This window comes from Puma concolor, chromosome E2, assembly GCF_028749965.1.
Source record: "Puma concolor isolate L17-30 chromosome E2, mPumCon1.1.hap2, whole genome shotgun sequence".
Lineage (NCBI taxonomy): Eukaryota > Metazoa > Chordata > Mammalia > Carnivora > Felidae > Puma > Puma concolor.
Window position 1 is genome coordinate 27,258,368 of NC_141681.1, and position 11,434 is coordinate 27,269,801.

Genomic DNA, 11,434 nt, shown 5'->3' on the forward strand with positions numbered 1-11,434 from the left:
CCAAATGTCCATCAGTGGATGAATGGATAAAGAAGATGTGGTATGTATATATACAATGGAGTATTACTCAGAAACCAAAAAGAAGGAAATCTTACTATTTGCAACTACATGGATGGAACTGGAAGGTATTATGCTAAGTGAAATGAGTCAGAGAAAGACAAAACTCATATGACTTCACTCATATGAGGACTTTAAGAGACAAAACAGATGAACATAAGGGAAGGGAAACAAAAATAATATAAAAACAGAGGGGAACAAAATATAAGAGACTCATAAATATGGAAAACGAACACAGGATTACTGGAGGGGGTATAGGATGGGGGATGGGCTAAATGGGTAAGGGGCATTAAGGAATCTACTCCTCAAATCATTGTTGCACTATATGCTAATTTGAATGTAAATTAAAAACACATTACAGGACAGCTGGGTGGCTTATTCAGTTAAGTGTCCAACTTTGGCTCAGGTCATGATCTCACGGCTCGTGGGTTTGAGCCCCGTGTCGGGCTCTGTGCTGACAGCTCAGAGCCTGGAGCCTGCTTCTGATTCTGTGTCTCCCTCTCTCTCTGCCCCTCCCCTGCTCATGCTCTGTCTCTCTCTCTCAAAAATAAATAAAAACTTTTTTTTTTAATTTTTAAAAAAGAAAGAAAGTACAGGAGGGCACCTGGGTGACTCAGTCAGTTAAGCATCCTTCCAACTCTTAATTTCAGCTCAGGTCATGATCTCACAGTTTGTGAGTTCAAGCTCTGCACTGGGCTCTGTACAGATAATGGAGAGCCTGCTTGGGATTCTCTCTCTGCCTCTCTCTCTCTCTCTCTCTCTCTCTCTAAATATATAAATACATAAAAAAGAACTAAAATCTAATCGAGTCAAAATTAAAAATGCTGTAACCAAGATGCAAACCCAAATAGAAGCCATAAAAATGAGGATGGACAAGGCAGATGAGCAAATTAGCGATATAGAAGATAAAATTATGGAAAATAATGAGCTGAAAAGTGAAACAAAGGTCAGGGATCATGAAGGCAGACTTAGGGAATTCAGCAATTTATTCAAACCTAATTACATTCATATCGTAGGAGTTCCAGAAGATGAAGAGAGAGAAAAAGAAGCAGAAGGTTTATGTGAGCAAATTATACTTGAAACCTTCCCCACATCTGGGGAAGGACACAAACATCAAAATCCAAGAAGCACAGAGAATTCCCATTAAATTCAACAAAAGCCAGCCATTGATTGCCAAGACATATCATAGTCAAATATATACAATGGAATATTACTCAGCCATCAAAGAGAATGAAATCTTGCAATTTGCAAAGATGTGGTTGGGGCTAGAATGTATTATGCTAAGTAAAATAAGTGAATCAGGGAAAGACAAACACCATATAATTTCATTCCTATGTGGAATTTGAGAAACAAAACAGATGAATATATGCAAAGTCGGGGGAAGAGAAGGAAACAGATCATAAGAGACTCGTTTTGTTTTTATGAAGTATTTTTTAGGGGCGCCTGGGTGGCTCAGTTAAGTGTCCAACTTTGGCTCAGGTCATGATCTCACAGTCCGTGAGTTTGAGCCCCACGTGGGGCTCTGTGCTGACAGCTCAGGGCCTGGAGCCTGCTTCAGATTCTGTGTCTCCCTCTCTCTCTGCTCCTCCTCTGCTCATGCTCTGTCTCTCTCTGTCTCAAAAATAAATAAAAACATTTAAAAAAATAAAAAATAAAGTATTTTTTAAATGTTTATTGCTTTGAAAGAACATGTGCATGTGTATGTGGAAGGAGGGGCAGAGAGAGGGAGAGAGAGAATCCCAAGCAGGCTCCACACTGTCAGTGCTGAGCCCAACACGGGGCCCAGTCCCACAAACCACAAGATAATGACCTGAGCTGAAGTCAGCTGCTTAACCAACCGAGCCACCCAGGCACCCCATTTTTTAAATGTGGCATATCCATGCAATGCAGTATTATTCAGTCTTTTTTCTTTTTTTAACATATATTCATTTTTGAGAGACAGAGCACAAGCAGGGGTAGGGTAGAGAGAGAGGGAGACACAGAATCTGAAACAGGCTCCAGGCTCCGAGCTGTCAGCACAGAGCCTTACATGGGGCTTAAACTCACAAACTGCAAGATCATGACCTGAGCCAACGTCGGATGCTTTACCAACTGAGCCACCCAGGCGCCCCAAGAGACTCTTAATGATAGAGAACAAACTATGGGTTGAAGGAAGGAGGTGGGTAGGAGATAAGCTAGATGGTGATGGGTACTAAGGAGGGCACTTGTGATGAGCACTGGGTGTTATATATTAAGTGATGAATCACTGAATTCTACTTCTGAAACTAATATTGCACATATGTTAACTAAAATTTAAATAATAAATATAACTTAAATAAAAAAAAAAGAAAAACCCAGAACATCACGAATTAAGTTTGTGGACTTAAAAAAAAAAAAAGTCCAGCACGTAAGAAGGTTGTAAGTGGCCACTCCATCCTAGCAACAAGTAAAAAAGCTGAACCAACTGAGAAGTCAACAACTCTCCTTAAATCTGTAGGATAAGTCCAATTACAGAGCACACCACTGTTCCTGAAAATTGAAGAGAGTGACAAGCAAGTATGGGCAGAAACTCACAAACAGAGGCATCTGCAGGAACTGGAGCCAGGGTAGGGAAGCCCAAACTGTGATTGGAGGCTCAGTGGGTACAAATCTGACAGACAAAAACCCCAGGGGACCTAGTCGTGGGAGGGGGCACACTTTTGTGCATTTTACCTCCCGGAGCTTTGCAGGTTCTCCTAGTAAATGTCAGAGAAAAACCCCCTCCAGTTTCCAGGAGGGGAAAGACGAAGCCATTTTGAAATGTGCCACAGCATTCTGACCCTCACGAGACATGCCCTCGGGGGAAACTTAAAATTTAACCAGAGCCTAACCTGCTGGGATTTTATCAGAGCCTAACTGACGTAAGGAAAGGGAAATACCCAACTGCAGCCAGCTCTAGCCTTCCACGTGGAGGAAGGGAAACAGGTCAGTCCAGCTCTCTCTACTTGCCCTGTCCCACCCAGAGAGGACTGGGGAGAGAAATGAGAAGCATGTGTGAGGTTCACAGTCCACAGGTACAGAATCACTGAAGACAGTGATTTCTTGTTTTTTAAAGTTTATTTATTCTGAGAGACAGAGAGAGGGGCAGGGAGCTGGAACACGGGAGGGGCAGAGAGAGAGAATCCCACTATCAGTGCAGAGTCTGACAAGGGGCTCAGATTCCTGAACGTGAGATCAGGACCTGAACCGAAATCAAGAATCAGCCGCTCAACTGACTGAGCCACCCAGGCGCCCCTGAGGACTGTGATTTAATTATTGGACAATAGAATGCTTCCTTTCCTCCAACGCCTTGCCACCCCTTTATGAAAGCCTATTTACCACAGTTTCTTTTACCCAGGACACGATGTCCACTTATCAAGTAAAAATTATAAGATATATTAAAGGCCAAAAATACATTTTGAAGAAACAGAGCAAACATCAGATCTCTAGATTCAGATATGGCAAGAATGTCGGAATCACCAGACAAGGAACTTAAAGCAAGGATGATCAATATGCTGAAAGAGCTCTGGTGGATACAGTAAGCGGCACGCAAGAACACATGGACAATGTGAGCAGAACGATGAGCCAAAACAGAAATGCCGAAATGAAAACCATTGCAAGAGACATGAAGAATGCCTTTGATGGACACACAAGTAGACCGAATACAGCTGAGGAAAGACTCTCTGAGCTTCAGGATATCTCAGTAGAAACCTCCAAAACTGAAAAGTAAATAGAAAGAAAAAAAAAAAGAAAAAAGACGGGGCACCTGGGTGACTCAGTCCAGTAAGCATCCAGCTTCCATTTGGCTAGGCTCATGATCTCGCAGTTGGTGGGTTCGAGCCCCACATTGGGCTCTACACTGACTGCAGAGCCTGAAGCCTGCTTCAGATTCTGTGTCTCCGTCTCTCTCTGCCCCTCCCCCAGCTTATGTGCTCTCTCTCTTTCTCTCTCTCTCCCTCTGCCTCTCTCTCTCTCCCAAAAACAGGGGCACCTGTGTGGCGCAGTCGGTTAAGCATCTGACTCTTGATCTCAGCTCAGGGCATGATCTCACAGTATGTAAGTTCAAGCCCCGCATGGGGCTCTGTGCTAATGGTGCAGAGCCTGCTTGAGATTCTGTCTCTCCTTCTCCGTGACTGTCCCCAGCTTGTGCTCTCTCTCTTTCTCTCTCAAAATAAATAAATAAACTTTAAAAACATAAAGTAATTAACATTAAAAAAATTTTTTTTTAATGAAAAGCAAAAGAAAAACAAAGAAAATCCAAGAACTATAGAACAACACAAAGAGTGTACCATATACATGAGTACCAGAAGAAGAGAGAAAGGAACAGAAAAAAATATTTGGAAAAGTAATGACAGAGAATTCCCCCTAAATTAATGTCACACACCAAACCACAGATGCAGGAAGTTCAGAGAACACCAAGCAGGATAAATGCCAAAAAATATGACACGTATGGGTGCCTGGCTGGCTCAGTTGGTAAGGCACACTATTCCTGATGTCAAAGTCTTAAGTTTGAGCCCGACTTTAGAGGCTATTATATGGCACCAATCATTTCATTTTCAAAATATAAAAAGTCAAAGATAAATTTAAAAATCCTGAAAGAAGCCAAGGAAGGGGGGAGGGGGGAACACCTACAGAGAAGCAAAGATAAGAATTACATCTGACTTCTCAGAAACCATGCAAACAAGAAGAGAGTAGAATAAAATATTTTAAAGATTAAGAGAAAAAAAAACCCACCAACCTAGAATTTCTGTGTACCCTGTGAAATTATCCTTCAAAAAGGAAGGTGAAATAAAGACTTTCTGAGACAAACAAAAATGGAAGGAATTTATTGCCAGTAGACTTGCCTTGAAATAAGTGTTAAAAGAAGTTCATTAGTGAGAAAGAAAATGAAAGCTAGAAGATATTACAATATAAAATAAGAAAAGAATGCTGGGGCACCTAGGTGGCTCAGACGGTTAAGCATCTAACTCATGATCTTGGTCATGATCTCAGGGTTTGTGAGTTCGACCCATGCATTGAGCTCTGCGCTGACAGTGCAGAGCCTGCTTAGGATTTGTCTCTCCATCTCTCTGCCCCTCCCCCAAACTCTTTCTCTTTCTCTCTCTTTCTCAACATAAATAAATAGAAAGTTGTTTTTTTTTAAGAATGCTTTGAAGAATAAGCAAAATAAAAGCTAGCACTAAAAATCAGAACTATGAGAGCCAAATTAAAAAATCAAAACAAGAGGGGTACCTGGGTGGTTCAGTCAGTTAAGCCTCTGACTTTGGTTCAGGTCATGATCTTATGGTTTGTGAATTTGAGTCCTGCATCGGGCCCTGCACTGACATCTTGGAGCCTGCTTTGGATTCTCTGTCTGCCTCCTCTCTGCCCCCCACCCCCACCCTCTGCTTCTCTCTCTCTCTCAAAAATAAATAAATATTTTAAAAAATTAAACAAAAGTCAAAGACAGTTAAGAAACTCTCCCCAAAAGCTAAACAAAAAACCAAAGAGATGGAAAAGAAGCAATAAAGAAATTAGAGTTTCTGGGGTGCCTGGGCAGCTCAGTCCATTAAGCATCCAACTTCGGCTCAGTTAATGATCTCACAGTTCATGAGTTCAAGCCCACATCTGGCTCTCTGCTGTTAACCCAGAGCCTGCTTCAGATCCTCTGTACCCCTCTCTCTGCCCCTTCCCCATTCATTCTCTTTCTCCCCCCCTCTAAAAATAGATAAACTTAAAAAAAAATAAAATGAAATTAGAGTTTTAACTCAGCTCCAACACCTGACTAACAGAGGTCCCAGAAATAGAGAACAGAGAAACTGGGTGGGGTGGGGAACAAAAAAGGGAGATATTACCAAAGAGATAAGAAGATTTCCCAGGACTGAAAGACGTGAGTCTCCATATTTGTGACAGTAAATTGAATTTTAAGAGCTGTACACTGGAAATAAAATCATAAAGATTTTCTGAGATGGTGGGGGCCAGGAGAGCATGCTTCTTAGCATAACTGCAAGCTGGAAGATAACACGTCAATGCTTTCATAACTTTCTTTTTTCTTTTTCTTTTTTTAATAATGAGTCATTATTTTGAGAGAGAGAGAGAGAGAGAGAGAGCACAAGCAGGAAAGAGATGTGGGTTTTTTTTTAATGTTCATTTATTTTCGAAGAGGGAGAGGCAGAGAGAGAGGGGGACAGAGGATCCAAAGTAAGCTCCACACTGATAGCAGAGTGCCCGATGCAGGGCTTGAACTCACAAACCATGAGACCATGACCTGAGCTGAAGTCAGATGCTCAATCAACTGAGCCACCCAGGCACCCTATGCCTTCATAATTTTCAGTGAACATTTTCTTTTCTTTTTTTCTTTTTTAACATTTATTCATTTTTTAAGAGAGACAGAACATTAATGGGGGAGGGGCAGAGAGGGAGACACAGAATCTGAAACAGGCTCCAGGCTCTAAACTGTCAGCACAGAGCCCCATGCCAAGCTCAAACTCATGAACTACGAGATCATGACCTGAGCTGAAGTCAGATGTTTAACTGACTGAGCCACCCAGGTGCCCCTAAGTGAACATTTGCAACTTAAGTTTCACTATACAACCAAACTCTCAGTCAAGTATGAGGCTAAAATAAAAATATTTACTCATAGGGTGCCTGGCTGGCTCAGTGGGAGAAGTATATGACTCTTTTTTTAATTATTCGTATTTGAAAGAGGGAGGAGAGGGGCAGAGAGAGACAGAGACAGAGGATCTGAAGCAGGCTCTGTGCTGACAGCAGAGAGGCTGGTGCAGGGCCCAAAAGTCAGACACTTAACCAACCGAATCCCCTCAGGGGCCAATATGACTCTTGATCTGAAGATTATAAATTTGAGCCCCATTTTGGGTGTAGAGACTACATTTTATTTTATTTTATTTTATTTTATTTTATTTTATTTTATTTTATTTTATTTTATTTTTGAGAGAGAGGGAGTGCATGTGTACTCAGGCAGGGGAGGGACAGAGGGAGAGGAGAGAGAATCTTAAGCAGGCTCCAAGCCCAGCATGGGCTCAATCTGAAGACCCTGAGATCAGGACCTGAGTCCAAATCAAGAGTCCGAGGCTTAACCAACTGAGCCACCCAGGAACCCCAAGACTACTTAAAAAAAAAAAAAAAAGATCAGTACACAACTAATTATTTTTTTTAATTTTTTATTAATTTTCTTTATTTTTGAGAGGCAGACACAGAGCGTGAGTGGGGGAGGGGCAGAGAGAGAGAGAGAGAGAGAGAGAGAGCGAGAGACAGACTCTGAAGCAGGCTCCAAGCTCTGAGTTGTCAGCACTCAGACTCACAAACCGCGAGATCATGACCTGAGCCGAAGTCAGACACTAACCAACTGAGCCACCCAGGTACCCCTCACAACTCATTATTTTTTAAAAATATTTACAGATGGGGCAGCTGGGTGGCTCAGTCTGTTAAGCATCCAACTTCAGCTCAGGTCATGATCTCTGGGTTTGTGAGTGTGAGCCCTGCTCAGGCTCTGTGCTGACAGGTCGGCATTTAAGGTCAGTGTTTAAGAGTCTCTTACAATTTGCCTCCCTCCCTCTCTGTTTGTAACTATTTTTTTTTTTTTCCCTTACCTTCCTCCATGGTCTTCTATTAAGTCTCTCAAGATCCACATATGGGTGAAAACATATGATATCTTTCTCTGACTTATTTCAGTTAGCATTATACCTTCCAGTTCCATCCACGTTGCTGCAAATGTTGTGATTTCACTCTTTCTCATTGCCAAGTATTCCTTTGTATATATAAACACATGTTCTTTATCCATTCATCAGTTGATAGACACTTGGGCTCTTTACATAATTTGGCTATTGTTGAGAGTGCTGCTATAAACATTGGGGTGTATGTGCCCCTATGCATCAACACTCCTGTATCCTTTGGATAAATTCCTAACAGTGCTATCACTGGATCGTAGGGTAGTTCTACTTTTAATATTTTGAGGAACCTCCACACTGTTTTCCAGAGCAGCTGCACCAGTTTGCATTCCCACCAACAGCAAAAGAGGGTTCCCGTTTCTCCGCATCCTCGCCAGCATCTGTTGTTTCCTGAGTTGTTCATTTTAGACACTCTGACTGGCATGAGGGGTATCTCAGTGTGGTATAGATATTACTTAAAATAAATAAACAAAATCTTAAAAAAGGAGAAAAGGACTTCAGAGTGCAGGTGTAAGAAAGCTAAATCATTAGTCAATAGTTACTGCTTTTAGGTCTTTTTTTAATGTTTGTTTATTTACTTAAAGTTTATTTTTGAGGGAGAATGAGAGTAGGGGAGGGGCAGAGAGAGAAGAGGACAGAGGATCTGATGTAGGCTCTGCACTGACAGCAGGGAGCCCAATGCTGGGCTTGAACTTACAAATCATGAGATCACAACCTGAGCCAAAATTGGATGCTCAACTGATTGAGTCACCCAGATGCCCAAAACTTTTAGTTTTTAAATAAAGAAATAGCAGTATACACTAATAATCAATCAGCAGAAAAAGAAACCAAGGAATCTATCCCATTTACAATTGCACCAAAATCAATAAGATACACAGGAATAAACCTAGCCAAAGAGGTAAAAAAAAAAAAAAAATCTGTACTCTGAAAATTATAGAACACTTATGAAAGAAATTGAAGAAGACACAAAGAAATGGGAAAATAGTCCATGCTCATGGATTGAAAGAACAAACATTGTTAAAATGCTTATACTCCCTAAAGTAATCTACACATCTAATGCAATCCCTATCAAAATACCACCAGCAGTTTTCACAGAGCTAGAACAAAAAAATCCTAATATTTGTATGGAACCACAAAAGACCCCAAATAGCCAAAGCAGTCCTGAAAAAGAAAAGCAAAACTGGAGGCATCATGATTCTGGACTTCAAGCTATATGACAAAGCTGTAGTCCTCAAGACAGTATGGCACTGGCACAAAAACAGACACACAGATCAATGGAATAGAATAGAAAACCCAGAAATTGACCCACAACAGTATGGTCAACTAATCTTCAACAAAGCAGGAAAGAATATCCAATGTAAAAAAGACAGTATCTTCAACAAATGGTGTTGGGAAAACTGGACAGCAACATGCAGAAGAATGAAACTGGACCCCTTCCTTCACCATACACAAAAATAAATTCAAGATGGGGACACCAGGTTGGCTCAGTCAGTTAAGTGTCTGACTTTAGCTCAGGTCATCATCTCACAGTTCATGAGTTCAAGTCCTGCATGGGGTGAGCATGAGTCCCTCTTAGGGTGAGTCTCATTTCTCTCTCTCTCTCTCTCTCTCTCTCTCTCTGCCCTCACTCGTGCCCTCTCTTTCTCTCAAGAAAATTTTTTTATGTTTATTAATTTTGACAGAGACAGAGTATATGCATACACACACATGTTCAGACTCTCTCTCTCTCTCTCTCTCTCTCTCTCACACACACACACACACACACACACACACACACACACACGTGTGTGTGTGAGTGCAGGAGGGGCAGAGAGAGAAGGAGAGAGAGAATTCCAAGCAGGATGTTTGCTTATTAGCACAGAACCTGATGAAGGGCTCAATCCCATGAACTGTGAGATTATGACGGGAGCCAAAATCAAGAGTCAGACACTTAACTGACTGAGCCACCCAGGTAACCCCCAAGTTTGATTTTTTTTAATGTTTATTTATATTTGAGAGAGAAGGAGAGTGAGTGGGGAAAAGGCAGAGAGAGAGAGACAGAGAATCTCAAGCAGGCTCTGTGCTGATAGCACAGAGGGCTCTGTGGGGCTTGAACTCACAGACCGTGAGATCATGACCTGAGCCGAAACCAAGAGTCAGACACTTAACTGACTGACCCACCCAGGCGCCCCAGTTTGATTGTTTTTTAACTTACTATTTTTTGTTTTTTTTTTAAAGAGAGAGAACACAAGCAGTGGAGAGGGGCAGAGGGAGAGAAAGAGAGAGAGAGAGAGAGAGAGAAAGAATGAGTCTTAAGCAGGCTCCACACTCAGCAGTCTGATGTGGGGCTCCATCCCATGGCCCTCATGACCTGAGCCCAAATCAAGTGTCAGATGCTATGGGGCATCTGGGGGGCTCAGTTGGTTAAGTGACCGACTTCAGCTTGGGTCATGATCTCATGGTTTGTGGGTTAGAGCCCTGCATCGGGCTCCATGCTGACAGCTCAGAGCCTGGAGCCTGCTTCCGATTCTGTGTCTCCCTCTCTCTGCACCTCCCCTGATAGTGCTCTGACTCTCAAAAAATAAATAAATATTTTTTTTTAAAAAAAGAGTCAGATGCTCAATGGACTAAGCCACCCAGGAGCCCTTAACTTAAAATTATTTTTTTTATGTTTATTTATTTTTTGAGAGGAGGGGAGGGGTAGAGAGAGAGGGAGACAAAGGATCCAAAGTAGGCTCTGTGCTGACAGCAGAGATCCCCATGCGTGTCTCGAATTCATGAACCATGAGATTATGACCTGAGCCAAAGTCAGATGCTTAACCAACTTAGGCACCCAGATGCCCCAAAATTATTTTTAAGTAAGGGAAGTAAAAGTGGAACATCTATTACAAGGCCATGTTTGAATTGTAGTTTTGTTGCTTATTGTGAGGATTTAGGCAGTTACTGAGACTTGATTTGATTTGAGCCTTGATTTTCTTTCTTTCTTTTTTTTTTTTTAACGTTTATTTATTTTTGAGAGACAGAAAGAGACAGAGTGCAAGCAGGGGAGAGGCAGAGAGAGAGGGAGACACAGAATCTGAAGCAGGCTCAGACTCAGGAGTCATGAGATCATGACCTGAGCCGAAATCAAGAGTTGGACACTTCATCAACTGAGCCACCCAGGTGCCCCGAGCTTTGTTTTCCTTATCCATATATTACAGTATTTGTTGCAACAGCGACTGCCTGGCCCCCTCCTCCATTCTTTGATAACAATACAATTTGTTAAATAATAGAAAATATGTATATTGGCTTCTGCGCCCAATTTCTGGTACAAAGTTCCTAAAATCTTTGTAATTTCCTAAGTAATAAGGGCACCCAGGAACAACTTTTGTTCTAATATTTGTTGTTTTACCCTGGTTCTTGACATAGAGCTCCTAAATCCCTTGGCATTCCTGGGTGATACGAGTGTGGTTTGTTCTATGAAGTGATTATTGGCAGGTTCCTGGGTAGCTTCAGCATAGGGGCTGGTGACCTGAAAGACCAAGCATGGCACTTTTAGCCCCACCCCCCATCCTCCAAGATGGAGAGAAGGGTTGGAGATTGAGTTAATGATCAGTTATGCCTGTATGATGAAGCATCCATAAAAACCCTAAAAGTATGTGGTTCAGAGAGCTTCTGGGTTGGTGAACACATCTACATGCCAGGAGGGTGGCACACCCCAAGTCCACAGAACAGAACCTCCTGCACTCAGGACC